The sequence below is a fragment of the Salmo salar genome, chromosome 16 (assembly GCF_965601325.2).
Source record: "Salmo salar chromosome 16, fSalSal1, whole genome shotgun sequence".
NCBI lineage: Eukaryota > Metazoa > Chordata > Actinopteri > Salmoniformes > Salmonidae > Salmo > Salmo salar.
Genome location: NC_138306.1, coordinates 21,652,885 through 21,679,820, shown reverse-complemented (window position 1 = coordinate 21,679,820; position 26,936 = coordinate 21,652,885). Strand labels below are relative to the sequence as shown.

General features: G+C 41.9%; 1 protein-coding gene across 1 annotated transcript in view; it reads left to right on the top strand.

Annotated features, from left to right (window-relative positions):
• The window catches only part of LOC106573348 (leucine-rich repeat-containing protein 4C), a 188,847-nt gene that overhangs the window by 104,312 nt on the left and 57,599 nt on the right, over positions 1-26,936 (top strand). Inside the window, exon 2 of the mRNA XM_014148319.3 lies at positions 20,965-21,037. The gene's annotated coding sequence lies outside the window, so the exon portion shown is untranslated. The remainder of the gene's footprint in view (positions 1-20,964; positions 21,038-26,936) is intronic.

Genomic DNA, 26,936 nt, shown 5'->3' with positions numbered 1-26,936 from the left:
GCTTTACTATTATAAAAGTCTCATTACCTTTTGTTGTCTTCGTCAGAATGCACTCCCAGGACTGCTACTTCAATAACAAATGTTGGTTTGGTCCAAAATAATCCATCGTTATATCCGAATAGCGGCGTTTTGTTCGTGCGTCCCAGACACTATCTGAAATGGTAAATCAGGGTCGTGCGCATGGCGCAATTCGTGACAAAAAAATTCTAAATATTCCATTACCGTACTTCGAAGCATGTCAACCGCTGTTTAAAATCCATTTTTATGCCATTTTTCTCGTAAAAAAGCGATAATATTCCGACCAGGAATCTCCTTTTAGCTAAACTGAGGAAAGTAAACAAAGCTTTCGGTCGATGCGGGCACGAGCCTGAGTCTCACAGTACTGTAACCAGCCACTACCCAAACGCGCTACTTTGTTTCAGCCAGAGCCTGCAAAGCCACGATTCAGCTTTTTACCGCCTTCTGAGACCCTATGGCAGCCGTAGGAAGTGTCACGGGACAGCTAAGATCCTCACTCTTCAATAAACAGAGACAAGAAGAACGACACCTTGTCAGACAGGCCACTTCCTGCCTGAAACCTTGTCAGGTTTTTGCCTGCCAAATGAGTTCTGTTATACTCACAGACACCATTCAAACAGTTTTAGAAACTTTGGAGTGTTTTCTATCCATATGTAATAAGTATATGCATATTCTAGTTACTGGGTAGGAGTGGTAACCAGATTAAATCGGGTATGTTTTTTATCCAGCCGTGAAAATACTGCCCCCTAGCCATAACAGGTTAAAGGTAATTCAACACATCAGGTATCCACTTCCTGTCAGAAAATGGCTCAGGGTTTTGCCTGACAAATGAGTTCTGTTATACTCACAGACACCATTCAAACAGTTTTAGAAACTTTAGGGTGTTTTCTATCCATATATAATAAGTATATGCATATTCTAGTTACTGGGTAGGATTAGTAACCAGATTAAATCGGGTACGTTTTTTTATCCAGCCGTGAAAATACTGCCCCCTAGCCCCAACAGGTTAATTGTTCCGCAGTCTTATGGCTTGGGGGTAGTAGCAGTTAAGGAGCCTTTTGTACCTAGACTTGGCGCTCTGGTACCGCTTGCCTTGCGGTAGCAGAGAGAACAGTCTATGACTTGGGTGACTGGAGTCTTTAACATTTTTTGGGGCCTTCCTCTGACACTGCCTAGTATATAGGTCTTGGATGGTTTGAAACTTGGCCCCAGTGAGGTACTGGGTTGTACACACTACACTCTGTAGAGCCTTACAGTCGGATGTTGAGCAGTTGCCATACCAGGCAGTGATGCAAACGGTCAGGATGCTCTCGATGGTGCAACTGTAGAATTTTTTGAGGATCTGGTGACCCATGCCAAATCTTTTCAGTCTCCTGAGGGGGGAAAGGTGTTGTCGTGTCCTCTTCACGACTGTCTTGGTGTGTTTGGACCTTGATAGTTTGTTGGTGATATGGACACCAAGGAACTTAACTCTCGACCCGCTCCACTGTAGCCCCGTCGATGTTAATGGGGGCCTGTTCGGTCCTCCTTTTCCTGTAGTCAACGATCAGCTCCTTTGTCTTGCTCACATTGAGAGAGATGTTGTTGTCCTGGCACCATGCTGCCAGGTCTCTGACCTTCTCGCTATAGGCTGTATCATCGTTGTCGGTGATTAGGCCTACCACTGTTGTATCGTGCTTGGCCACGCAGTCGTGACAGGGAGTACAGAAAGGGACTGAGCATGCACCCCTGAGGGGCCCCAGTGTTGAGGATCAGCATGGCAAATGTGTTGTTGCCTATCCTTTCCACCTGGGGGCAGCCCATCAGGAAGTCCAGGATTCAGTTGCAGAGCAAGGTGTTTAGTCCCAGGGTCCTTAGCGTAGTGATGAGCGTTGTGGTTACTATGTTGTTGAACACTGAGCTATAGTCAATCAACAGCATTCTCACATAGGTGTTCCTTTTGTCCAGGTTGGAAAGGGCAGTGTGGAGTGGGACTGAGATTCGATCATCTGTGGATCTGTTGAGGTGGTATGCTAATTGGAGTGGGTCTAGGGTTTCTGGGATGATGGTGTTAATGTGAGCCCTGACCACCATTTCAAAGCACTTCATGTTTACTGACGTGAGTGCTTCGGGTCGGTAGTAGTTTAGGCAGGTTTCCTTTGCTTTCTTGGGCACAGGGATTATGGTGGTCTGCTTGCGCCTCCCTGCTCCATTATCAGTGTGGGTCGACACACAAGTTAACCTGTTGTGGTATAGGGGGCAGTATTTTCATGGCCGGATAAAAAACGTACCCGATTTAATCTGTTTACTACTCCTGCCCAGAAACTAGAATATGCATATAATTAGTAGATTTGGATAGAAAACACTAACGTTTTTAAAACTGTTTGAATGGTGTCTGTGAGTATAACAGACCTCATATGGCAGGCCAAAACCTGAGAAGATTCCATACAGGAAGTGCTCTGTCTGACAATTTGTTGTCCTTCTGTTGCATCTCTATCAAAAATACAGCATCTGTGCTGTAACGTGACATTTTCTAAGGCTTCCATTGGCTCTCTAAAGCCGCCAGAAAGTGGAATGGGGTGTCTGCTGTCTCTGGGCAAAGAACAGCAGCAGAATTTGTAAGTGGTCAGCCTGGGGACAGTGAGACTGAGATGTGCGTTCACCAGACTACTCCATTTTTTCTTTCAGCCTTTGAATGAATACAACGTTGCCCGGTTGGTATATTATCGCTATTTTACGTGAAAAATCGCATAAAAATTGATTTTAAACAGCGTTTGACATGCTTCTAGGTACGGTAATGGAATATTTTGAAACTTTTTGTCACGAAATGCGCTCGCGCGTCACCCTTCAGATAGTGACCTGAACGCACGAACAAAACGGAGCTATTTGAATATAACTATGGATTATTTGGAACCAAATCAACATTTGTTGTTGAAGGAGAAGTCCTGGGAGTGCATTCTGACGAAGAACAGCAAAGGTAATCCAATTTTTCTAATAGTAATTCTTAGTTTAGGTTGTCCCAAACTTGGTGGGTGTCAAATTTGCTAGCCGGGCTATGTACTCAGAATATTGCAAAATGTGCTTTCGCCGAAAAGCTATTTTAAAATCGGACATAGCGATTGCATAAAGGAGTTCTCTATCTATAATTCTTAAAATAATTGTTATGTATTTTGTCAACGTTTATCGTGAGTAATTTAGTAAATTCACCGGAAGTTTTCGGTGTGTATGCTAGTTCTGAACATCACATGCTAATGTAAAAAGCTGTTTTTTTTATATAAATATGAACTTGATTTAACAAAACATGCATGTATTGTATAACATAATGTCCTAGGAGTGTCGTTCGTGCGTTCAGGTCACTATCCGAAGGGTAATGCGCGAGCGCATTTTGTGACAAAAAAATTAAACATATTCCATTACCGTACATAGAAGCATGTCAAACGCTGTTTAAAATCAAATGTTATGCTATTTTTCTCGTAAAATAGCGATAATATTCCAACCGGGCAACGTTGTATTCATTCAAAGAGAGAAAGAAAAACATGGCGAGTTCTCGTGACCGCGCATCTCCAGTCTCACTGTCCCCAGGCTGACCACTTACAACCTCTGCTCCTATACTTTGCCCAGAGACAGCAGACACCCCATTCCACTTTCTGGTGGCTTTAGAGAGCCAATGGAAGCCTTAGAAAGTGTCACGTTACAGCACAGATGCTGTAATTTTGATAGAGATGTAACAGAAGGACAACAAATTGTCAGACAGGGCACTTCCTGCATGGATTCTTCTCAGGTTTTGGCCTGCCATATGAGTTCTGTTATACTCACAGACACCATTCAAACAGTTTTAGAAACTTTAGAGTGTGTTCTATCCAAATCTACTAATAATATGCATATTCTCATTTCTGGGCAAGAGCAGTAACCAGTTTAAATCGGGTACGTTTTTTATCCGGCCATGAAAATACTGCCCCCTATCCCAAAGAAGTTAAGGGGAACGTACATCTTCCTCAATGATGACTACCCTGAAGCTATGTGCCAGAAGAGAAAATTACTTATCCCGACCATGAAAGCTGCCAGAGCGCATTGGGACATTGCTTACATCCGATGTGACAGGCTCATTGTCCACCCTCCTGCACAAAAGCCTGGAAGGGATGAGAGAGCAAAGCCTATGAGTTCTTACCACACAGCATACACACACACACACACATACATACATACATACATACATACATACATACATACATACATACATACATACATACATACATACATACATACATACATACATACATACATACATACATACATACATACATACATACATACATACATACATACATACATACACACACACACACACACACACACACACACACACACACACACACACACACACACACACACACACACACACACACACACACACACACACACACACACACACACACACACACACACACACAAACTGGTTAATGAACTGCTAAATGTATGTTTTTTTTCTCTTGCTTTGTTTGTTTTTTCCATATTATGTCTATCTCTGAGAAGCTACACAGGAAAAGGCTGAAAATAGCCCATATTGATACATGGAACCTTAGAAATAAGGATCATGAAATCAATAACTTGCTAACATCAGATAACATTCACGTATTAGCCATTTCTGAGATTCACTTAGATAATTCATTTGATGATACAGCAGTAGCAATACAAGGATATAACATCTATAGAAGAGACAGGAATGCTTATCAGAGTGGTTTTGCTATATACATACAGTGGGGAGAACAAGTATTTGATACACTGCCGATTTTGCAGGTTTTCCTACTTACAAAGCATGTAGTGGTCTGTAATTTTTTATCATAGGTACACTTCAACTGTGAGAGACGGAATCTAAAACAAAAATCCAGGACATCACATTGTATGATTTTTAAGGACTTGAATGATTGTATAACTGCCAGGTCAAAAATTACCCTTAGACAATCTTTGTACCCTGGTGGTGTACAGCTTTCATGGAAATATTAACCAAAGCGATGTTTAACTTTTTCTAATGTTGGGATCACTCTAGGAAAAGTTATCAAATTTCAAGTTGAAAAAATATCCTTTACGGGGTTTTCTCTGACGTTAAACATGGTGGCGGGTAATTTTTTACCCTTAAGACAACACAAGGGTTAAGCCGTAATGCCAACAATGAACAGTGAGCCATTGTATTCATGCAGAACAAAACAAATAATGAAAGAAAAGCATTGTAAGTTAGAATTTTTTATGTTAGTGTGGGACAGGTGGTATAATTATTGTTATTGATCAATAATGACAAACCTGCAGGCATTGACAACTTAGATAGCTACTGAGGATGGTAGCTGACTCTTTGGCCACTCCTATCTGTCATGTCATTAATCTGAGTCTAGAGAAAGGTGTTTTTCCTCAGGCCTGGATGTTCTAATGTTTTGCTTTCGCTGTAAAGCCTTTTTGAAATCGGACAGTGTGGTTAGATTAACGAGAGTCTTGTCTTTTAAATGCTGTAAAATAGTTTTCGGATTTTAGAGGAGTTTGTATTTCGCGCCACGCCCATCATTGGATATTGGAGCAGGTGTTCCGCTAGCGGAACGTCTGTGTAAGGGTCTAACCACACTGTCCGATTTCAAAAAGGCTTTACAACGAAAGCAAAACATTAGATTATGTCAGCAGAGTACCCAGCCAGAAATAATCAGACACCCATTTTTCAAGCTAGCATAAAATGTCACATAAACCCAAACCACAGCTAAATGCAGCACTAACCTTTGATGATCTTCATCAGATGACAATCTTAGGACATTATGTTATACAATACATGCATGTTTTGTTCAATCAAGTTCATATTTATATAAAAAAACAGCTTTTTACATTAGCATGTGACGTTCAGAACTAGCATACCCCCCGCAAACCTCCGGTGAATTTACTAAATTACTCACGATAAACGTTCACAAAAAACATAACAATTATTTTAAGAATTATAGATACAGAACTCCTCTATGCACTCGCTATGTCCGATTTTAAAATAGCTTTTCGGTGAAAGCACATATGCAATATTCTAAGTAGATAGCCCGGCATCACAGGGCTAGCTATTTAGACACCCAGCAAGTTTAGCCCTCACCAAAGTCAGATTTACTATAAGAAAAATGTAATTACCTTTGCTGTTCTTCGTCAGAATGCACTCCCAGGACTTCTACTTCAATAACAAATGTTGGTTTGGTTCAAAATAATCCATAGTTATATCCAAATAGCGGCGTTTTGTTCGTGCGTTCAAGACACTATCCGAAAGGGTAAATAAGGGTGACGCGCCCGACGCGTTTCGTGACATAAAAATTCTAAATATTCCATTACCGTACTTCGAAGCATGTCAACCGCTGTTTAAAATCCATTTTTATGCCATTTTTCTCGTAAAAAAGCGATAATATTCGACCGGGAATCTGTGTTTTATTACAAAGAGAGAGAAAATAAAAACATGGGGTCGCCTCGTGCACGCGCCTCAGTCTCATTGTCCTCTGATAGACCACTTACCAAAGGCGCTAATGTTTTTCAGCCAGGGGCTGGAATTACATCATTCAGCTTTTTCCCGGGTTCTGGGAGCCTATGGGAGCCGTAGGAAGTGTCACGTTACAGCAAAGATCCTCAGTTTTCAATAAAGAGAGTCAAGAAGAACAAGAACTTGTCAGACAGGCCACTTCCTGTAAGGAATCTTCTCAGGTTTTTGCCTGTCATATGAGTTCTGTTATACTCACAGACACCATTAAAACAGTTTTAGAAACTTTAGGGTGTTTTCTATCCAAAGCCAATAATTATATGCATATTCTACTTTATGGGCAGTAGTAATATCCAGATTAAATCGGGTACGTTTTTTATCCGGCCGTGTAAATACTGCCTCCTAGCCCTAACAGGTTAACAAGTAGTTGCAGTCAATTTTGGAATGGGTGGCCAGTAATAAACTGGTCCTGAACATCTCTGAAACTAAGAGCTTTGTGTTTGGTACAAATCATTCCCTGTGCTCTAGACCTCAGCTGAATCTGGTAATGAAAAGTGTTGGTGTTGAACAAGTCGAGGAGACAAAATTACTTGGTGTTACCTTAGATTGTAAACTGTCATGGTCAAAATATATAGATTCAATGGTTGTAAAAATGGGGAAAGGTACAGTACCAGTCAAAAGTTTGGACACATCTACTCATTCCAGGTTTTTTCTTTATTGCTGCAAAGAAACCACAACTAAAGGACACCAATAAGAAGAAGAGACTTGCTTGGGCCAACATCAAATTTGAGATTTTTGGTTCCAACCGCCATGGCTTTGTGAGACGCAGAGTAGGTAAACGGATCATCTCCGCATGTGTTGTTCTGACGGTGACGCATGGAGGAGGAGGAGTGATGGTGTGGGGGTGCTTTGCTGGTGACACTGTCATAGATTTTTTTTTCATTCAAGGCACACTTAACCGGCATGGCTACCACAGCATTCTGCAGCAATACGCCATCCCATCTGGTTTGCACTCATTTGTTTTTCAACAGGATAATGACCCAACACACCTCCAGGCTGTGTATGAGCTATTTGACCACGGAGAAGAGTGATGGAGTGCTGCATCAGATGACCTGTCCTCCACAATCACAAGACCTCAACCCAATTGAGATGGTTTGGGATGAGTTGGACTGCAGAGTGAAAGAAAAGCAGCCAACAAGTGCTCAGCATATGTTGGAACTCCTTCAAGACTGTTGGAAAAGCATTCCAGGTGAAGCTGGTTGAGAGAATGCCAAGAGTGTGCAAAGCTGTCTTCAAGGCAGAGGGTGGCTACTTTGAAGAATCTAAATTATAAAAAATATAAAACACTTTTATTGGGTGCTACATGATTCCATATGTGGTATTTCATAGTTTTGATGTCTTCACTATTATTCTACTAAGTAGAAGAAAAAAAAGAAGAAAAACCCTTGAATGAATAGGTGTGTCCAAACTTTTTACTGGTAGTGTATGTTCGTAATAAAGAGATGTTGTGCTTTTTTGACACCTCAAGACCTACAGGCTCTAGTTTGTTCTTATTTTGATTATTGCCCAGCCATGTGGTCAAGTACTGCTAAAAAATATGTAGTTAAGCTGCAGCTGGCCCAGAACAGAGCGGCACGTCTTGCTCTTCATTGTAATCATTAGGGCTAATATAAATACTGTGCATGACAGTCTCTCTAGGCTAAGAGTTGAGGAGAGACTGACTGCATCACTTCTGCTTTTTATAAGAAGCATTAATGTGTTGAAAATTCCAAATTGTTTGAATTGTCAACTTATGCACAGCTCGGACACACACACTTACCCCACCAGACATGCCACCAGAGGTCTTTTCATAGTCCCCAAATCCAGAACAAATTCAAGAAAGCATAAAGTATTATATACGTAAAGCCATTATTTCATGGAACTCCCTTCCATCCCAAATTGCTCAAATGAACAGCAAACCTTGTTTTAAAAAATGATAAAGCAACACCTCACGGCACAACGCCTCTCCCCTATTTGACTTAGATAATTTGTCTGTATATATTGATATGTAGGCTACTATTTTTTAATGTATGTAGTTCTGTCCCTGAGCTGTTCTTGTTCTGTAGTATGTCATGTTTCATGTTCTGTGTGGACCCCAGGAAATGTAGCTGAGGCTTTCGCAAAGCTAATGGGGATCCTAATAAAATACCAAATACCTAAAGTGATGCAGTGTTTTGTCAAAGTAGGAGGTGTGTGTGTGCTATAGAAATATAATTGTTGATGATGGCGATGATGATGATTAGCGTGGCAATGTCCATATCCATCATCTTCTTTGTGAGTATAATTAGTCACTCTCAGTTAAGTATTAGCTTTGCAGCGTCAGCTAGCTCCAGAGGGGGAGAGACAATTATTGGGCCCTCAGGGAGTGTATTGAGTTCTTTGTTGTACACAGTAACACACATATTCTCTCTCTCTCTCTCTCTCTCTCTCTCTCTCTCTCTCTCTCAAACACGCACTCATATACACACACGCATACAGACAAAGACACACACAAATATACACACGCATACAGACAAAGACACACACAAACATACACTCGCACACATATACACACGAGGCACTGTGCTCTGGGATGTGTTTACCCAAGGTCTTACAGCCATTAGCTGGCAGGGCCTGCATATAATGTGAAACAGAACTCACTGGGCTGTGCAGCATGGAGGAGATAGTGAGAGAAAATCCTGACCATGGCTCCATCTCAATAGTCTACAGTAGCTTCCTCTCCAGGTCTCCTTGCCTTCATCTGCTCATCTGCCTGGTAAGGTTAACCATATTGCTATCATCTGTTCTGTGTTTTCAGAACAGAATGGTGCAGATGATAGTGAGAAGACTAGGAGAGGAAGGCACTGTAGACTATTGAGATACAGCCCGGGTCTATGGACCCCCCCACCCATCTGAAAACAAAGACAGGGGTCAGACAGGGGTTCAGCTTTTATGTTTTATGAGCAGGTATTCCCAAACTGGGGTATGCACAATGCTGTCGGGGGTATTTATAAAAATATACAGTTGAAGTCGGAAGTTTACATACACTTAGGTTGGAATCATTAAAACTCATTTTTCAACCACTCCACACTTTTCTTGTTAACAAACTATAGTTTTGGCAAGAGGGTTAGGACATTTACGTTGTGCATGACACAAGTAATTTTTTTCAACAATTGTTTACATACAGATTATTTCACTTATAATTCACTGTATCACAATTCCAGTGGGTCAGAAGTTTACATACAGTAAGTTGACTGTGCCTTTAACACAGCTTGGAAAATCCAGAAAATTATGTCATAGCTTTAGAAGCTTCTGATAGGCTAATTGACATCAATTGAGTCAATTGGAGGTGTACCTGTGAATGTATTTCAAGGCCTACCTTCAAAATCAGTGCCTCTTTGCTTGACATCATGGGAACATCAAAGGAAATCAGTCAAGACCTCAGAAAAATAATTGTAGACCTCCACAAGTCTGGTTCATCCTTGGGAGCAATTTCCAAATGCCTGAAGGTTCCACGTTCATCTGTAAAAACAATAGTACGCAAGTATAAACACAATGGGACCGTCGTACCGCTCAAGAAGGAAACGTGTTCTGTCTCCTAGAGATGAACGTACTTTGGTGCGAAAAGTGCGAATAAATCCCAGAACAACAGCAAAGGACCTTGTGAAGATGCTGGAGGATATAGGTACAAAGTATCTATATCCACAGTAAAATAAGTCCTATATCAACATAACCTGAAAGGATGCTCAGCAAGGAAAAAGAGTACGGTTTGCAACTGCACATGGGGATAAAGTTTGTACTTTGTGGAGAAATGTCCTCTGGTCTGATGAAACAAAAATAGAACTGTTTGGCCATAATAACCATCGTTATGTTTGGAGGACATAGGGGGAGGCTTGCAAGCCGTAGAACACCATCCCAACCGTGAAGCACGGGGGTGGCAGCATCATGTTGTGGGGGTGCTTTGCTGCATGAGGAACTGGTGCACTTACAAAAACTAGATTGCATCATGAGGAATGGAAATTGATGTGGATATAATGAAGCAACATCTCAAGACATCAATCAGGAAGTTACAGCTTGGTTGCAAATGGGTCTTCCAAATGGTCAATGACCCCAAGCATACTTCCAAAGTTGTGGCAAAATGGCTTAAGGACGACAAAGTCAAGGTATTGGAATGGCCACCACAAAGCCCTGACCTGAAACCTATAGACAATTTGTGGGCAGAACTGAAAAAGCGTCAGCGAGCAAGGAGGCCTACAAACCTGACTCAGTTACACCAGCTCTGTCAGGAGGAGTAGTTCAAAATTCACCAAACTTATTGTGGGACATTTGTGGAAGGCTACCCGAAATGTTTGGGTAGCCCTAACCCTAACCCTAACCCTAACCCAAGTTAATCAATTTAAAGGCAATGCTACCAAATACTAATTAAGTGTATGTAAACTTCTGACTAACTGGGAATGTGATGAAAGAAATAAAAGCTGAAATAAATCATTGTCTCTACTATTATTCTGACATTTCACATTTTTAAAATAAAGTGGTGATCCTAACTGACCTAAGACAGGACATTTTTACTAGGATTAAATGTCAGGAATTGTCAGAAAAAAACTGAGTTTTAAATGTATTTGGCTAAGGTGTATGTAAACTTCTGACTTCAACTGTAATATATATATATATATATATATATATATATATATATATATATATATATATATATATACTGCTCAAAAAAATAAAGGGAACACTTAAACAACACATCCTAGATCTGAATGAAAGAAATAATCTTTTTAAATACTTTTTTCTTTACATAGTTGAATGTGCTGACAATAAAATCACACAAAAATAATCAATGGAAATCCAATTTATCAACCCATGGAGGTCTGGATTTGGAGTCACACTCAAAATTAAAGTGGAAAACCACACTACATGCTGATCCAACTTTGATGTAATGTCCTTAAAACAAGTCAAAATGAGGCTCAGTAGTGTGTGTGGCCTCCACGTGCCTGTATGACCTCCCTACAACGCCTGGGCATGCTCCTGATGAGGTGGCGGATGGTCTCCTGAGGGATCTCCTCCCAGACCTGGACTAAAGCATCCGCCAACTCCTGGACAGTCTGTGGTGCAACGTGGCGTTGGTGGATGGAGTGAGACATGATGTCCCAGATGTGCTCAATTGGATTCAGGTCTGGGGAACGGGCGGGCCAGTCCATAGCATCAATGCCTTCCTCTTGCAGGAACTGCTGACACACTCCAGCCACATGAGGTCTAGTATTGTCTTGCATTAGGAGGAACCCAGGGCCAACCGCACCAGCATATGGTCTCACAGGGGGTCTGAGGATCTCATCTCGGTACCTAATGGCAGTCAGGCTACCTCTGGTGAGCACATGGAGGGCTGTGCGGCCCCCCAAAGAAATGCCACCCCACACCATGACTGACCCACCGCCAAACCGGTCATGCTGGAGGATGTTGCAGGCAGCAGAACGTTCTCCACGGCGTCTCCAGACTCTGTCACGTCTGTCACGTGCTCAGTGTGAACCTGCTTTCATCTGTGAAGAGCACAGGGCGCCAGTGGCGAATTTGCCAATCTTGGTGTTCTCTGGCAAATGCCAAACATCCTGCACTGTGTTGGGCTGTAAGCACAACCCCCACCTGTGGACGTCGGGACCTCATACCACCCTCATGGAGTCTGTTTCTGACCGTTTGAGCAGACACATGCACATTTGTGGCCTGCTGGAGGTAATTTTGCAGGGCTCTGGCAGTGCTTCTCCTGCTCCTCCTTGCACAAAGGCGGAGGTAGCGGTCCTGCTGCTGGGTTGTTGCCCTCCTACGGCCTCCTCCACGTCTCCTGATGTACTGGCCTGTCTCCTGGTAGCGCCTCCATGCTCTGGACAGTACGCTGACAGACACAGCAAACCTTCTTGCCACAGCTCGCATTGATGTGCCATCCTGGATGGGCTGCACTACCTGAGCCACTTGTGTGGGTTGTAGACTCCGTCTCATGCTACCACTAGAGTGAAAGCACTGCCAGCATTCAAAAGTGACCAAAACATCAGCCAGGAAGCATAGGAACTGAGAAGTTGTCTGTGGTCCCCACCTGCAGAACCACTCCTTTATTGGGGGTGTCTTGCTAATTGCCTATAATTTCCACCTGTTGTCTATTCCATTTACACAACAGCATGTGACATTTATTGTCAATCAGTGTTGCTTCCTAAGTGGACAGTTTGATTTCACAGAAGTGTGATTGACTTGGAGTTACATTGTGTTGTTTAAGTGTTCCCTTTATTTTTTTGAGCAGTGTATTTTTTTTTTCTTCCAAACAGTCCATTTATATTTTCAAACGGGGCTATACATTTGGGTGAGATTTTTTTCTCACCAGCGTAACCTCGTTTCACTACCAGAAATAAGATTAAACCATCTAGTGTTCAGCGAAATGTCAAGAAAATGTCAAATACAGGTAGCCTAGTCAAATAATTAACATGCAATCACATTAACATTACCCTTTAAAACTATATATTTTACCTTTACTTAACTAGGCAAGTCAGTTAGGAACAAATTCTTATTTTCAATGACGGCCTAGGAACAGTGGGTTAACCTCTTACATCTAGATGTTCCGCTAGCGGAACACTGCTCCAATATCCAATGATAGGGCGTGGCGCGAATTACAAACGCCTCAAAAATCCCAAAACTTCAATTTTTCAAACATATGACTATTTTACACCATTTTAAAGACAAGACTCCCCTTTATCTAACCACATTGTCCGATTTCAAAAAGGCTTTACAACGTAAGCAAAACATTAGATTATGTCAGGAGAGTACCCAGCCAGAAATAATCACACACCCATTTTCCAAGCTAACATATAATGTCACAAAAACCAAAACCACAGCTAAATGCAGCACTAACCTTTGATGATCTCATCAGATGACACTCCTAGGACATTATGTTATCCTGTTAGGGCTAGGGGGCAGTATTGACACGGCTGGATAAAAAACGTACCCGATTTAATCTGGTTACTACTCCTGCCCAGTAACTAGAATATGCATATAATTATTGGCTTTGGATAGAAAACACTCCAAAGTTTCTAAAACTGTTTGAATGGTGTCTGTGAGTATAACAGATAAACGTTCACAAAAAACATAACAATTATTTTAAGAATTATAGATACAGAACTCCTTCATGCAATCGCGGTGTCCGATTTTAAAATAGCTTTTCGGTGAAAGCACATTTTGCAATATTCTGAGTAGATAGCCCGGCCATCATGGCTAGCTATTTTGACACCCACCAAGTTTGGCACTCACCAAACTCAGATTTACTATAAGAAAAATTGGATTACCTTTGCTGTTCTTCGTCAGAATGCACTCCCAGGACTTCTAGTTTACACCCAATGTTGTTTTGGTTCCAAATAATCCATAGTTATATCCAAATAGTGGTGTTTTGTTCTTGCGTTCAAGACACTATCCGAAGGGTGACGCGCCGGTGCGTATCGTGACAAAAAAATTTAAAATATTCCATTACCGTACTTCGAAGCATGTCAAACGCTGTTTAAAATAAATTTTTATGCGATTTTTCTCGTAAAATAGCGATAATATTCCGACCGGGAGATGTCGTTTTCGTTCAAAGACAAAATGGACTCTTCACGTGCACGCGCGCACCCGTTTCATTGTTCTCAGATCGACCACTATCCAAATGCGCTACTGTTTTTCGCCCAGGGACTGCAGAGTCATCATTCCCCGTTCTGGCGCCTTCTGAGAGCCTATGGGAGCCTTAGAAAATGTCACGTTACAGTAGAGATCCTCTATTTTCCATAAAGAGGCTATAGAAGGCCAAGAAATGGTCAGAGAGGGCACTTCCTGTATGCAATCTTCTCAGGTTTTGGCCTGCCATATGATTTCTGTTATACTCACAGACACCATTCAAACAGTTTTAGAAACTTTAGGGTGTTTTCTATCCATATCAAAAAATTATATGCATATTCTAGTTTCTGGGCAGGAGTAATAACCAGATTAAATCGGGTACGTTTTTTATACGGCCGTGAAAATACTGCCCCCTATCCTAAACAGGTTAACTGCCCTATTCAGGGGCAGAACGACAGATTTTTACCTTGTCAGCTTGGGGATTTGATCTAGCAACCTTTCGGTAATTGGCCCAACGCTCTAACCACTAGGCTACCTGCCGCCACTCTCTCGCAGGGAATTACACTAACCATCCGTATGTAGCCAAACGTAGCTGCTGCTCATTCCGTTTGCTCGAAAATGGATGAATGGTTAAAAAAGTAAGGCCCACATCCATAGAGACACATACCAGCTCTACTGGTCGTACTGCTAAAACCAGCAGTACTACACCTGCACCTGTCGATGACACAAGTTGTTCTGCTTCCACGAGCACATCCAATGCTTGCATCGGAAATTCTACATTTGTTGTTTGCCCAGCTAGCATTGACATTGACAGCTGTGAATCTGATGCAGCCGAAGAGCTACTGCCCCCTTACCCGGGAAAGCACTGAACAACAGACAGGGACGTTGGACCATCGAAGAGGCGCAAATATGATGAGTACGACATTGATTTGGGGTTCACTTATATTGGGAGAGGTGCCTTTCCTCAGCCACAGTGTGTTATATGTACAAAAGTACTATCGCACAACTCAATGAAACCTTCACTCTTGCACAGATATTTAGAAACCAAACATGCCAATTTGAAAAATAAGCCACGGGAGTTTCTTGAGCGATAATTAAGACGGCTTTCGAGTAGTAAGACATGTATAAAAGCAACAGATACCATTAATAAGAAGGGGCTATAAGCGTCTTATATGTTGAGCTACCAATTGGTATATGTCCGCTACGTTCATGGGGGGTCAATTAAGGAAGACATCCTCTTCTGCAAACCACTGGAAACCAGTACAACAGGAGAGGATATTTTTAAAGTACTGGACAGCTTTGTGACATCAAATGGACTTTGATGGTCAAGATGTGTTGATATCTGTACTGATGGCGCAAAAGCCATGACAGGGAGACATAGTGGAGTGGTAACGCAAGTGACGCCACTTGAGTACACTGCAGCACCCACCCAGAGGCTCTTGCTGCATTTTGGACACTACTGTGAAAATGGTTAACTTTGTTAAAGCAAGGATCCTGAACTCTCATGTTTTTTCTGCACTATGTAATGATATGGGCAGCGACCATGTAACGCTTTTACAACATGCAGAAATGCGCTGGTTATCAAGGGGCAAAGTATTGACAGGTTTTTTAAAATTGAAAGACGAGCTTAAAGTTTTTTTTACTAACCATCATTTTCACTTGTCTGACCGCTTGCATGATGCCGAGTTTCTCACACGACTGGCCTATCTGGGTGATGTTTTTTCTCACCTGAATGATCTGAATCTAGGATTACAGGGACTCTCCGCAACTATTTTTAATGTGCTGGACAAAATTGAGACTATGATTAAGAAGTTGGAGCTCTTCTCTGTCTGCATTAACAAGGACAACACACAGGTCTTTCCATCATTGTATGATTTTTTGTGTGCAAATGAACTCAAGCTTACGGACAATGTCAAATGTGATATAGCGAAGCACCTGAGTGAGTTGGGTGCACAATTACAAGGTACTTTCCCGAAACGGATGACACAACCAACTGGATTCCTTATCCCTTTCATGCCCTGCCTCCAGTCCACTTACCGATATCTGAACAAGAGAGCCTCATCGAAATTGCAACAAGCGGTTCTGTGAAAAATGAATTTAAATCAGAAGTCACTGCCAGATTTCTGGATTGGGCTGCGCTCAGAGATCCTGACTTGGCAAATTGCGCTGTTAAGATACTGATGCCCTATGCAACCACGTACCTATGTGAAAGTGGATTCTCTGCCCTCACTAGCATGAATACTAAATACAGGCACAGACTCTGTGTGGAAAATTATTTAAACTGAGACTCTCTCCAATACAACCCAACATTGCAGAGTTATGTGCATCCTTTCAAGCACACCCTTCTCATTAACCTGTGGTGAGTTATTCACAATTTCCAATGAACAAATAAGGTTTTATATGTAAGATGGCTAAACAAAGAGCAAAATTATTGATTATTATGGTGCCCTGGTCCAAAAAGAGCTCTTTGTCACTTCCCACAAGTCGGGTTGTGACAAAAACTCACTCATTCTTATGTTTAATGAATGTATTGTATAGCGTGTGTGTGGCAGGCTTACAATGATGGCAAAAAACAACATTTGAGAGTGCACTGACCCTGGTGCTAGAGGGGTACACAGCTGGAGGCTGAATGTTTGAAGGGTATGGGACTATACAAAGTTTGGGAACTACTGTTCCAGAGGATCAAATACTCCCTTATTTACACTCACCCCTTAGCACTAATGGATAGAGAGATGGATAGATAGAGGGCTTTATCTGGGGTTTTTTCCCCTCTATAATTTATTAATCGCGCATATCCTTTCCTCTCCTCTCTCTGTGTGTGGTTGGTTGTGACTGTCCCCTGTCTCTGGGATATGTGGAGTAGCCCACCCCCCACTGAGTAGAAAGCCTGCTTTTTGCTCCAGCTGTACGGTCTCTTCCCCAGTTAAGCAGTTTTGTAAAGCTTTGTTCCTCAAAAGCACGAAACCTGCCTCAGCAGAGAGAAGAGGGAGAGGAGGAGGAGGGAGGGGGCAGGAGAACCAGGAATGTAGAGAGCAATGATGGGAGAAGGAAGTGGTTTGGAGAGGTACACTACATGAGCAAAAGTATGTGGACACCTGCTCCTCGAATATCTCATTCCAAAATCTTGGGCATTAATATATAGTTGGTCCCCCCTTTGCTGCTCTAACAGCCCCCACTATTCTGGGAAGGCTTTCCACTAGATGTTGGGACATTTCTGCAGGGACCTGCTTCCATTCAGCCACAAAAGCATTAGTGAGGTCGAGAACTGATGTTGGACAATTAGGACTGAATGTAGGCATTCCAATTCATCCCAAAGGTGTTCGATGGGGTTGAGGTTAGGGCTCTGTGCAGGCCAGTCAAGTTCTTCCACACATATCTCTTCAAATCATTTCTCTATGGACCTCGCTTTGTGCACTGAGGCATTGTCATGCTGAAACAGGAAAGGGCCTTCCCCAAACTGTTGCCACAAAGTTGGAAGCATAGAATCGTCTAGAATGTCATTGTATGCTGTACTGTTGAGATTTCCCTTCGCTGGAAGTAACGGGCCTAGCCTGAACCACGAAAAACACTCCTAGACCATTTCTCGTTCTCCACCTAACTTTACAGTTGGCACTATGCATTGGGGCAGGTAGCGTTCTCCTGCCAGATGGTGAAGCGTGATTCATCACTCCAGAGAACGCATTTCCACTGCTCCAGAGTCCAATGGCGGCAAGCTTTACACTACTCCAGCCAACACTTGGCATTGCACATGGTGATCTTAGTGTGTGGCAGCTTGGCCATGGAAACTAATTTCATGAAGGTCCCAATGAACAGTTATTGTGCTGACGCTGCTTCCAGAGGCAGTTTGGAACTCGGTAGTGAGTGTTGCAACCGAGGAAAGACGATTGTTACGTGCTTCAGCACTCGGCGGTCCCGTTCTGTGAGCTTGTGTGGCCTACCACTTTGCGGCTGAGCCGTTGATGAAAGGTTGCATCCTATGACTGTGCCACGTTGAAAGTCACTGAGCTCTTCAGTATGGCCATTCTACTTCCAATGTTTGTCTATGGAGATTGCATGGCTGTGTCCTCGATTTTATACACCTGTCAGCAATGGGCATGGCTGAAATAGCCGAATTCACTAATTTGAAGGGGTGTCCACATACTTCTGTATATATAGTGTATGAATTATTTTTATCAGGTGGGTGGATAAGATTCTTATATTGTTCACTTGTTTAACACTATGAGCCGAGTGAATAATTTTGACTCAATATGAATAAAAAATTAAAATATCTTTGCCATTTTTTTAAAGTCATGCCCCCCTCCGTCCTTGACTTTTCCTAAATAAGTCTATTTAGCACACGTATGTTGTAAGAATTTTGATATCAGAAACAGAATTTCTGTTATATGCCGTTTTTTCCCCGGATGGCCAAAAAGTTACTTTTTCAAATCCTCCTACAGAGTCACATGCAGGTAAGACATTTTGATTTCTGTATATATACAGAACAAACATACTGTATAAAAGCAACATGCAACAATTTCAATAATTTTACTGAGTTACAGTTCATATAAGGAAATCAGTAAATTTAAATAAATTCATTAGGCCATAATCTATGGATTTCACATGACTGGGCAGGGGCACAGCCATGGGTGGGCCTGGGAGGTATAGGCCCATCCACTTGGGAGCCAGGCAGGCCCATCCACTTGGGAGCCAGGCCCAGCCAATCAGATGGAATTTTTCCACACAAAAGGGTTTTATTACAGACGGAAATACTTCACAGTTTCATCAGCTGACCAGGTGGCTGGTCTCAGAATATCCCGCAGGTGAAGAAGCCGGACGTGGAGGTCCTGAACTGACATGGTTACACATGGTCTGCAGTTGTGAGGCCGGTTGAACGTACTGCCAAATTCTCTAAAACAAAGTGGTAGAGAAATTCATTTGAAATGATCTGGCAACAGCTCTGGTGGACATTCCTACAGTCAGCATTCCAATTGCACACTCCCTCAAAACTTGAGAAATCCGTTGCCTTGTGTTGTGTGACAAAACTGCACATTTTAGAGTGGCCTTTTATTGTCCCTAGCACAAGTTGACCTGTGTAATGATCATGCTGTTCAATCAGATTCTTGATATAGAACACCTTTCAGATGGATGGATTACTGTATTTTGGCAAAGGAGAAATGCTCACTAAAAGGAATGTAAACAAATGTGTGCACAACATTTTAGAGAAGTAAGATTTTTGTGCATATGGACAATTTCTGGGATATTTTATTTCAGCTCATGAAACATGGGACCAGCACATTACATGTTGCATTTACATTTTTGTTCAGTATAGTATCAGAAAGATCAGATTGGGATGTTCCAAAACCCTTACCATTTCCAAGTAATTCAAAATTGAAGAGATGAGCTCTATTTCAGAAGATTACTTTCTCCAAGAATGAGTACTTGACTTGGGTTGAAAAAGGTGCCGGTACTTCTTTTGGGTTTCGGTACTGTTTATATTTAGGTGCAGGAGTTCCACAATACTTTTGAGACTATATTCTATAAGAGGTGAAGAAGCTAAAGCAGTAGAACATTTGAGGTGACGCTACTCAGCTCCGGTGAGCTCCTGTCCAAGTCAAGTACAGCCAAGAATAACCACTGTTCCATGCTCCACACGTGAGAATGCAACAACAGATATGCTACTGTTATCTTAGATTATAATTTTTTTCTCATATTCTGATGTTACCCAAGACCTTCATAAACCCAACCAAATGATAATTATTCTTATAGAAAATGTGGAATATATATATTAGACTGTTATAATGTTTAAGTCAAAATGACTCCTTATTGGCTCAAATTTATTTCAAATAAATTTTCTCCCCAATTTCATGATTACGATGTTGTCACATCGCTGCAACTCCCCAACGGGCTCGGGAGAGGCGAAGGTTGAGTCATGCATTCTCCGAAACATGACCCGCCAAATTGCGCTTCTTAACACCCGATCGAACCCCAGGCTGTAGTGACGCTGCAACACTGCGATGCAGTGCCTTAGACCAATGCGCCACTTGGGAGGTGAGGCCTGGCTTTTCTAGTGTTAAAGAAATTCTCCGGTAGTTTTGTATACCTTTTTGCCAGTTGTACTGAAAGTAGCGCTCACGAGCCAAAAGTGTTCTCCAAAAATTGCATACCACATCACAGTTTTGCAGATATGTGCACCACATCATTGCTCTTTCTCTCGTTCTGCTGTTTGTGCATCTTGCTAGCTGTCACTCAAATGGCGAGGGTCTGAAGCTCATTGGCTAGAACTCAAATTGCTAGGGGGCTGGCCCAAGTGAGGGAAAATGTAAGGAAAAATGACGTGGAATAGAATCCAGAAAGAAAGTTGCTTTCAAACCAATGATTTTGTGGCTAGGTAACAATAATTCTGCTCACAGATTATTTATGTACTGTATCAACTACACATTATCACACGTAGCCCAAAAGCAGGTGGTTAAAAAATACTTACTTGACCCCAAAGTTCAGGAGCATGATTTTGATGAAAACCGGTTCAGTCTGCCAACATGGTCTGCAGCCATTCTCGATATAGGCCTAACCTGTATTCTGTGTCGGTCTATAGCTTGAGTGGGGTGTACTAATACGATTCGCTGCGATTCCATGCCTATCTGGTAGAACATTTTCATTTGCTAAGCCCTTGCTTTGGCGGTACTACACTCTCCCCACTTCAACAAAGACCTTGGCACCCTCTCCTCGATATCAATGCCCTCCACTAGCCGCCATTGCCAAGTGAGGAAACAACGAAACTGAGTGTCATCCAAGCAGCTTGTCATTGTAAACACTTTTTTTTTTAAGTATTCATATTGAGTAATTTTTTCCTCTTCTCTTTTCAGGGTGAGCCAGCAGCCGAAAACGAGCAAACTTGAGGATGGGGAGAAACCAGAGGGATTGCGAATGAGTTGGCAGGTGAGAGCAAAATGAGAGAAAGAGACAACCAGGGCTACAGGCTGATGCTTGATCATCCTGATCCTCAGGGCCTAATTCTGCTCTATCTGATGAGGAGGGGAGTTTGAGTTACAGTGTTATTCCTTCATTGCCATGGCATGTTCAATGGTAAGGCTTAGAAACTAGGATTGGGTTTTGGGATGGTCTTTGCCAAGTACACTCGTAAAAAAAAGTGCTATCTAGAACCAAAGAAATATCTGGGTTATTTGGCTGTCCCCATAGGAGACCCCTTTGAAGAATCCCTTTTGGTTTCTGGTAGAACTCTTTTGGTTCCAGGTAGAACTCTTTTGGGTTCCATGTATAACCCTTTCCACAGAGGGTTCTACATGGAACCTAGAAGAGTTCTACCTGGAACCAAGAAGTGTTCTACCTGGAACCAAAGAGGGTTCTCTTATGGGGATAGCTGCATAACTCTTTTGGAACCGTTTTTCTAGAAGTGTAGTGGCATCCTATCACAATGAAATGGATATCTTAGTTCCAAAAATCTTCCTAGCAAAGCATACAGTAACACCAAAGGTCCTCTAATTAGTTACTCATTGTGGAAGTATGATTCTGTAACAACTCTTGCAACACAAAAAAATAGTATCATGTTCAAGTATTCTACTTTTGTTTGCTAAGCAAGTTAATGTTGTCTATAGTTAGCCCCTTGATGGGTAACACTCCTTAGCTCTTTGATAGCAATACATTTCTCCTCATTGTCTGTGTTGTCCCCTCTGTAATGGTGCTGCTGTGTTTGACAGATGAATAATAGCTTGCAAGAGTTCTAGACTAACCCCAGCTCTGCAGTTCCCTGGGACACAGCTCAGGTCAGCTGATTAAAAAGATAACGAATTGGTTTAATAGATGTTTGTTTTCCTCTGCAATATGTGTCCTTTTCCTCCAGACCCCGTGAGGGAGTCATTTTTATGAATAACAGATTGCGACATTGAATGGAAAGTGCTTCCCATCCCAACAAATTGGGCAAAAACTGGTTTAATCAACGTTGTTTACATGTCATATAAAAAACCAAATGATATGTGATGATATTGAATCAGCATGGAAAACTGATTGGATTTGCAAAACGTAATCAATGTAAGGTAATTTTTTTAACCCAACTTTTTACCTAAATCCAATGAGAAGGTGTATTTTCTTTGTTGGTTGACAACAACCAAATGTAAATCAAAACAAGACATTGAACTGACGTCTGTGCTTGGTGTGAAGTTGTCTTAATCAACTTGCTTGAGTCAACACCACATCAAGAAGGCTAAGGTCACTTTCTTAAATGTTACAAGTAAGACTTAGTACGCATCCTCTCAGAGGCTCATTTTAGCTTCTTTGGCACCACCCTCAGACAATTCTCATTTGTACACCAGATCCTGATGGATGGAAGGTAATTAGCATGTTATTTGGATTGTTTGTCTGGGTTGATTGATCAGCTTGGAAACTAGCAGACAGAATAGTAACATGTCTTGCATCATTTCTGATTATCCATGTTTTTGTTCGTTTTTTTGTAGTTGAAGTGTGTGTTTGAGTGTGAGTGAGTGTGTGCATGTTTCAGTATGTGTGTGTCTGTGTGCTCCTCTTGTGTGTTACTGATTGGCTAAATCCAGAACCACCATGAGCTCAGCGTAGCGCAATAACAAACATCAGTGTCATTGCTTTAATGTCCCCCAGCGCGTTTGAAAGGTAAACCTGGCAGAACACAAACAATAGCACCGGTGCATACTGAACGGGGAACAGGGCATGAGAGAGCTCATTTAGTTGTTATTAACTTAATAAAGGCACTCTATTGTGGGAATGACTTACCTCCAACCCCACAAGGCCACAGGCTTGGTGTCTGGATTTCTCAGTTAACTGTACTGCGTCTCTGGATTTCTTTTTGTCATCCTCCACTCCTCTGAAGGTGTATTGTAGCTCATTCAGCATGAGTTATTAAGCTCACTAACGGACACTTCAAGATGAAAATAACCATTAAAAAAAATGCCTCTGGTTTATATCCTGAAACAGAAATGTATGTAGTTGTTATTGTACCATGCTAATCCACACACACACACAAACACACACAAAGGATGCACACAGGACACACTCTTGGGGCTTCTGTCCTTGCCTATGTGATAGAGCTTTTTGACATTGATTGTGAAATTAACTGTATAGGGTGATTGATTTATACCGATACATATAATCTGGGGTATTGTGTGTTGTCATGACGTTGGCCTGTGGGTAAGGTTTATGACCCCCGCCATAAATACCTTTCTCCCTTCCCTCTCTCTCTGACTCCACTGAAGGACTCTTGAATAGCCTTTGTTAAACATAGAGAGTCTGGGAACATCAAACAAGTGGGGGGAAAGGAACCATATTTCGGTAATAGAACCAGTTGAAAATATGCGTTGGTACTTAATGTATATGATGTCTATTCGGTGGTCATCTGAGACATTATGACTGATGACAGGACGACATAAACTGTATCTGGGAAAGTCTACACATTCTAGTTATCAGATTCACATGGAATTGTTGTACAAATTAAATGTTTGAATATGAAACTATTTGTGATAAGATTAAATGTAATTTTAGCTTCCAAATGAGAGAATTGGGTTTTCATAAGGTTAGAGCCCTGCTCAATAGGTGAAGAGACATGGGTTATAAACTATGAAACACACCCTTCTCTCCCTCCACTATATAAGCCCTTGACAAAAATGTAACCTGTTCTGAGGACGATAGGACGATGGTCCATACGATAAAAGGGACTAACATGTCAACTACAGAACTAAGCCAACCTTAGCGTGAGCTTTGGTTGTGAATGGTATGAACTTTGAACTCTTATTCACTAAAGAAGTGAGACATCCTAGCCATTGAGTTAACAACAGCAGCTGTAAACGTGGGCTAGGAAAGGACGGACGACGTATTCAGTCTAACACGCAACGAAGATACTACAACGTATCTAATTTACCACCAGAGACATTCTTCCGAGGACAGGAAGATCTCTGTTGACCAAAACGGCCAGCATCTATGACCAACCTACCGAAGGATTCGTGAAGATAACCAAGAATTTACAACTTTCAGATGAGACTGAAATAAGGTGACGATTAATATTGACTGCTATTGATGTAAAATATTACTAGGTCTTTCAGAGTTTATTTGGAAGATAACAGCTCTATAAACACTCTTTCGTGGTGCCCCGACTTTCTAGTTAATTACATTTACATGATTTGCTCAATCAGGTAATATTAATTACAGAGAAAGGATTTTATAGAATAGCATGTCATATCACTTAATCCGGCATAGCCAAAGACACGACAGTGTGAACTGTCCCACACACAATACCCCATAAAGTCAAAGTGGAATTATGTTTTTAGAAATATTTAAAAATGAAAAGCTGAAATGTCTTGATTCAATAAGTATTCAACCCCTTTGTTATGACAAGCCTAAATAGGTTCAGAAGTAAAGCATTGCTTAACAAGTCACATAATAAGTTGCATAGACTCACTCTGTGTGGAATAATAGTGTTTAACATGATTTTTGAATGACTACCTCATCTCTGTACCTCAAACATACAATTATCTGTAAGGTCCCTCAGTCGAGCAGAGAATTTCAAACAGATTCAACCACAAAGACCAGGGAGGTTTTACAATGCCTTGCAAACAAGAGCACCTATTGGTGATGGGTGAAAATAAAATAAAAAGCTGATATTGAATATATTTTGTGCATGGTGAAGTTATTACTTACAGGAAGCTACTCTAACCAGGAAGCTTATAAGAAATCCCGCTATGCCCTCCGACGAACCATCAAACAGGCAACGCGTCAATACAGGACTAAGATCAACCTCTCCCTGTCTGAATCTGTAATACCAACATGTTTCAAGCAGACCCCCATAGTCCCAATGCCCAAGAACACTAAGGTAACCTGCCTAAATGACTACCAACCCGTAGCACTCACGTCAGTAGCAATGAAGTACTTTGAAAGGCTGGTCATGGCTCACAACAACACCATTATCCCAGAAATCCTAGACCCACTCCAATTTGATCCACAGATGATGCAATCTCAATTGCACTCCACACTGCCCTTTCCCACCTGGACAATAGCAACACCTATGTGAGAATGTTATTCATTGACTACAGCTCAGCGTTCAACACCATAGTGCCCTCAAAGCTCATCACTAAGCTATGGATCCTGGGACTAAACACCTCCCTGTGCAACTGGATCCTGGATTTCTTGACGGGCTGCTCCCAGGTGGTAAGGGTAGGTAACAACACATCTGCCAAGCTGATCCTCAACAAGGGGGCCCATCAGCGGTGCGTGCACAGTCCCCTCCTGTACTCCCTGTTCACTCATGACTGCACGACCAGGCACGACTCCAACACCATCATTAAGTTTGCCGATGACACAACAGTGGTAGGCCTGATCACCGACAACTACGAGACAGCCTATAGGGAGGAGGTCAGAGACCTGGCCCTGTGGTGCCAGGATAACAACCTCTCCCTCAACGTGATCAAGACAAAGGAGATGATTCTTGACTACAGGAAAAAGAGGACCGAGCACGCCCCCAATCTAGTGGCAAAGGTTGAGAGCTTGGTGTCCATATCACCAACAAACTAACATGGTCCAAGGACACGAAGACGGTCGTGAAGAGGGCACGACAAAACCAATTCCCCCTCAGCAAACTGAAAAGATTTGGCACGGGTCCTCAGATCCTCAAAAGGTTTTACAGCTGCACCATCGAGAGCATCCTGACTGGGTGCATCACTGCCTGGTATGGCAACTGCTCGTCCTCTGAACGCAAGGCACTACAGAGGATAGTGTGTCCGGCCCAGTACCTCACTGGGGCCAAGCTTCCTGCAATCCAGCGCCAAGTCTAAGTCCAAGAGGCTTCTTAACAGCTTCTACCACAAGCCATAAGACTCCTGAAGATCAAGTCAAATGGCTACCAAGACTATTTGCAGTGCCACTCCCCCCCCCCCCCCCATCACACCCTCTTTACACCACTACTACTCACTGTTGTCATCTATGCATATTCACTTTAATAACTCTACCAACATGTACATACTACCTCAACTATCCGGTGCCCCTGCACATTGACTCTGTATCGGTACCCCCCCTGTATATAGTCTCGCTATTGTTATTTTACTGCTGCACTTTAATTATAAACGCTGCCAATAGTGTTTCAACAAAGTATTGACTCAGGGGTGTGAATACTTATATAAATGGGATATTTCTGTATTTAATTTATTTTCAATAATTTTGAAAAAATTTCGAACATTTTTCCACTTTGTCTGTATGGGGTATTGTGTGAAAAAATAACAATATAATCCATGTTGAATTCAGGCCGTAACACAACAAAATGTGGAATAAGTCAAGGGCTATGAATACTTTCTGAAGGCACTGTACGTACTTTAATGTAATCTCAACTACAATCCAGGTCATCTGGCTTTGCTATTAGATGAAGCAGAGTGATAACACATTAAGTTGTTGTATAAATACAAATATCTGACATTGTATTCCCATTTTAACTTTCTTGTGCTTTTAAATGGTTGAAAGTGCAGTGATAATACATTGGGAATTCAACAAACTTCTGAATGTCTTTTGGAGTGGGTGGATAAAGGTTGAAATCTCATTGATCAATGTCTCATTGATCAACCAAAAATGACTGACATTTCCACGTTGAAATGACGTGGTGTGCCCAGCAGGATGAGAGGACATCAGACTACAACAACAGAAATTTGGCGGGAATTGAGAGAGATATGCACAATAGCAATGACAAAGAAAATGTGTGCAAGTGAAAGAAAGGGCAATATTGACAAAGTTTGTATGTGTGTGTAATGTGGGTTTGAATCAGCCTGTATGTGTGCAGAATGTGAACTTATCTTGACACAACTGTTTTTGCCTT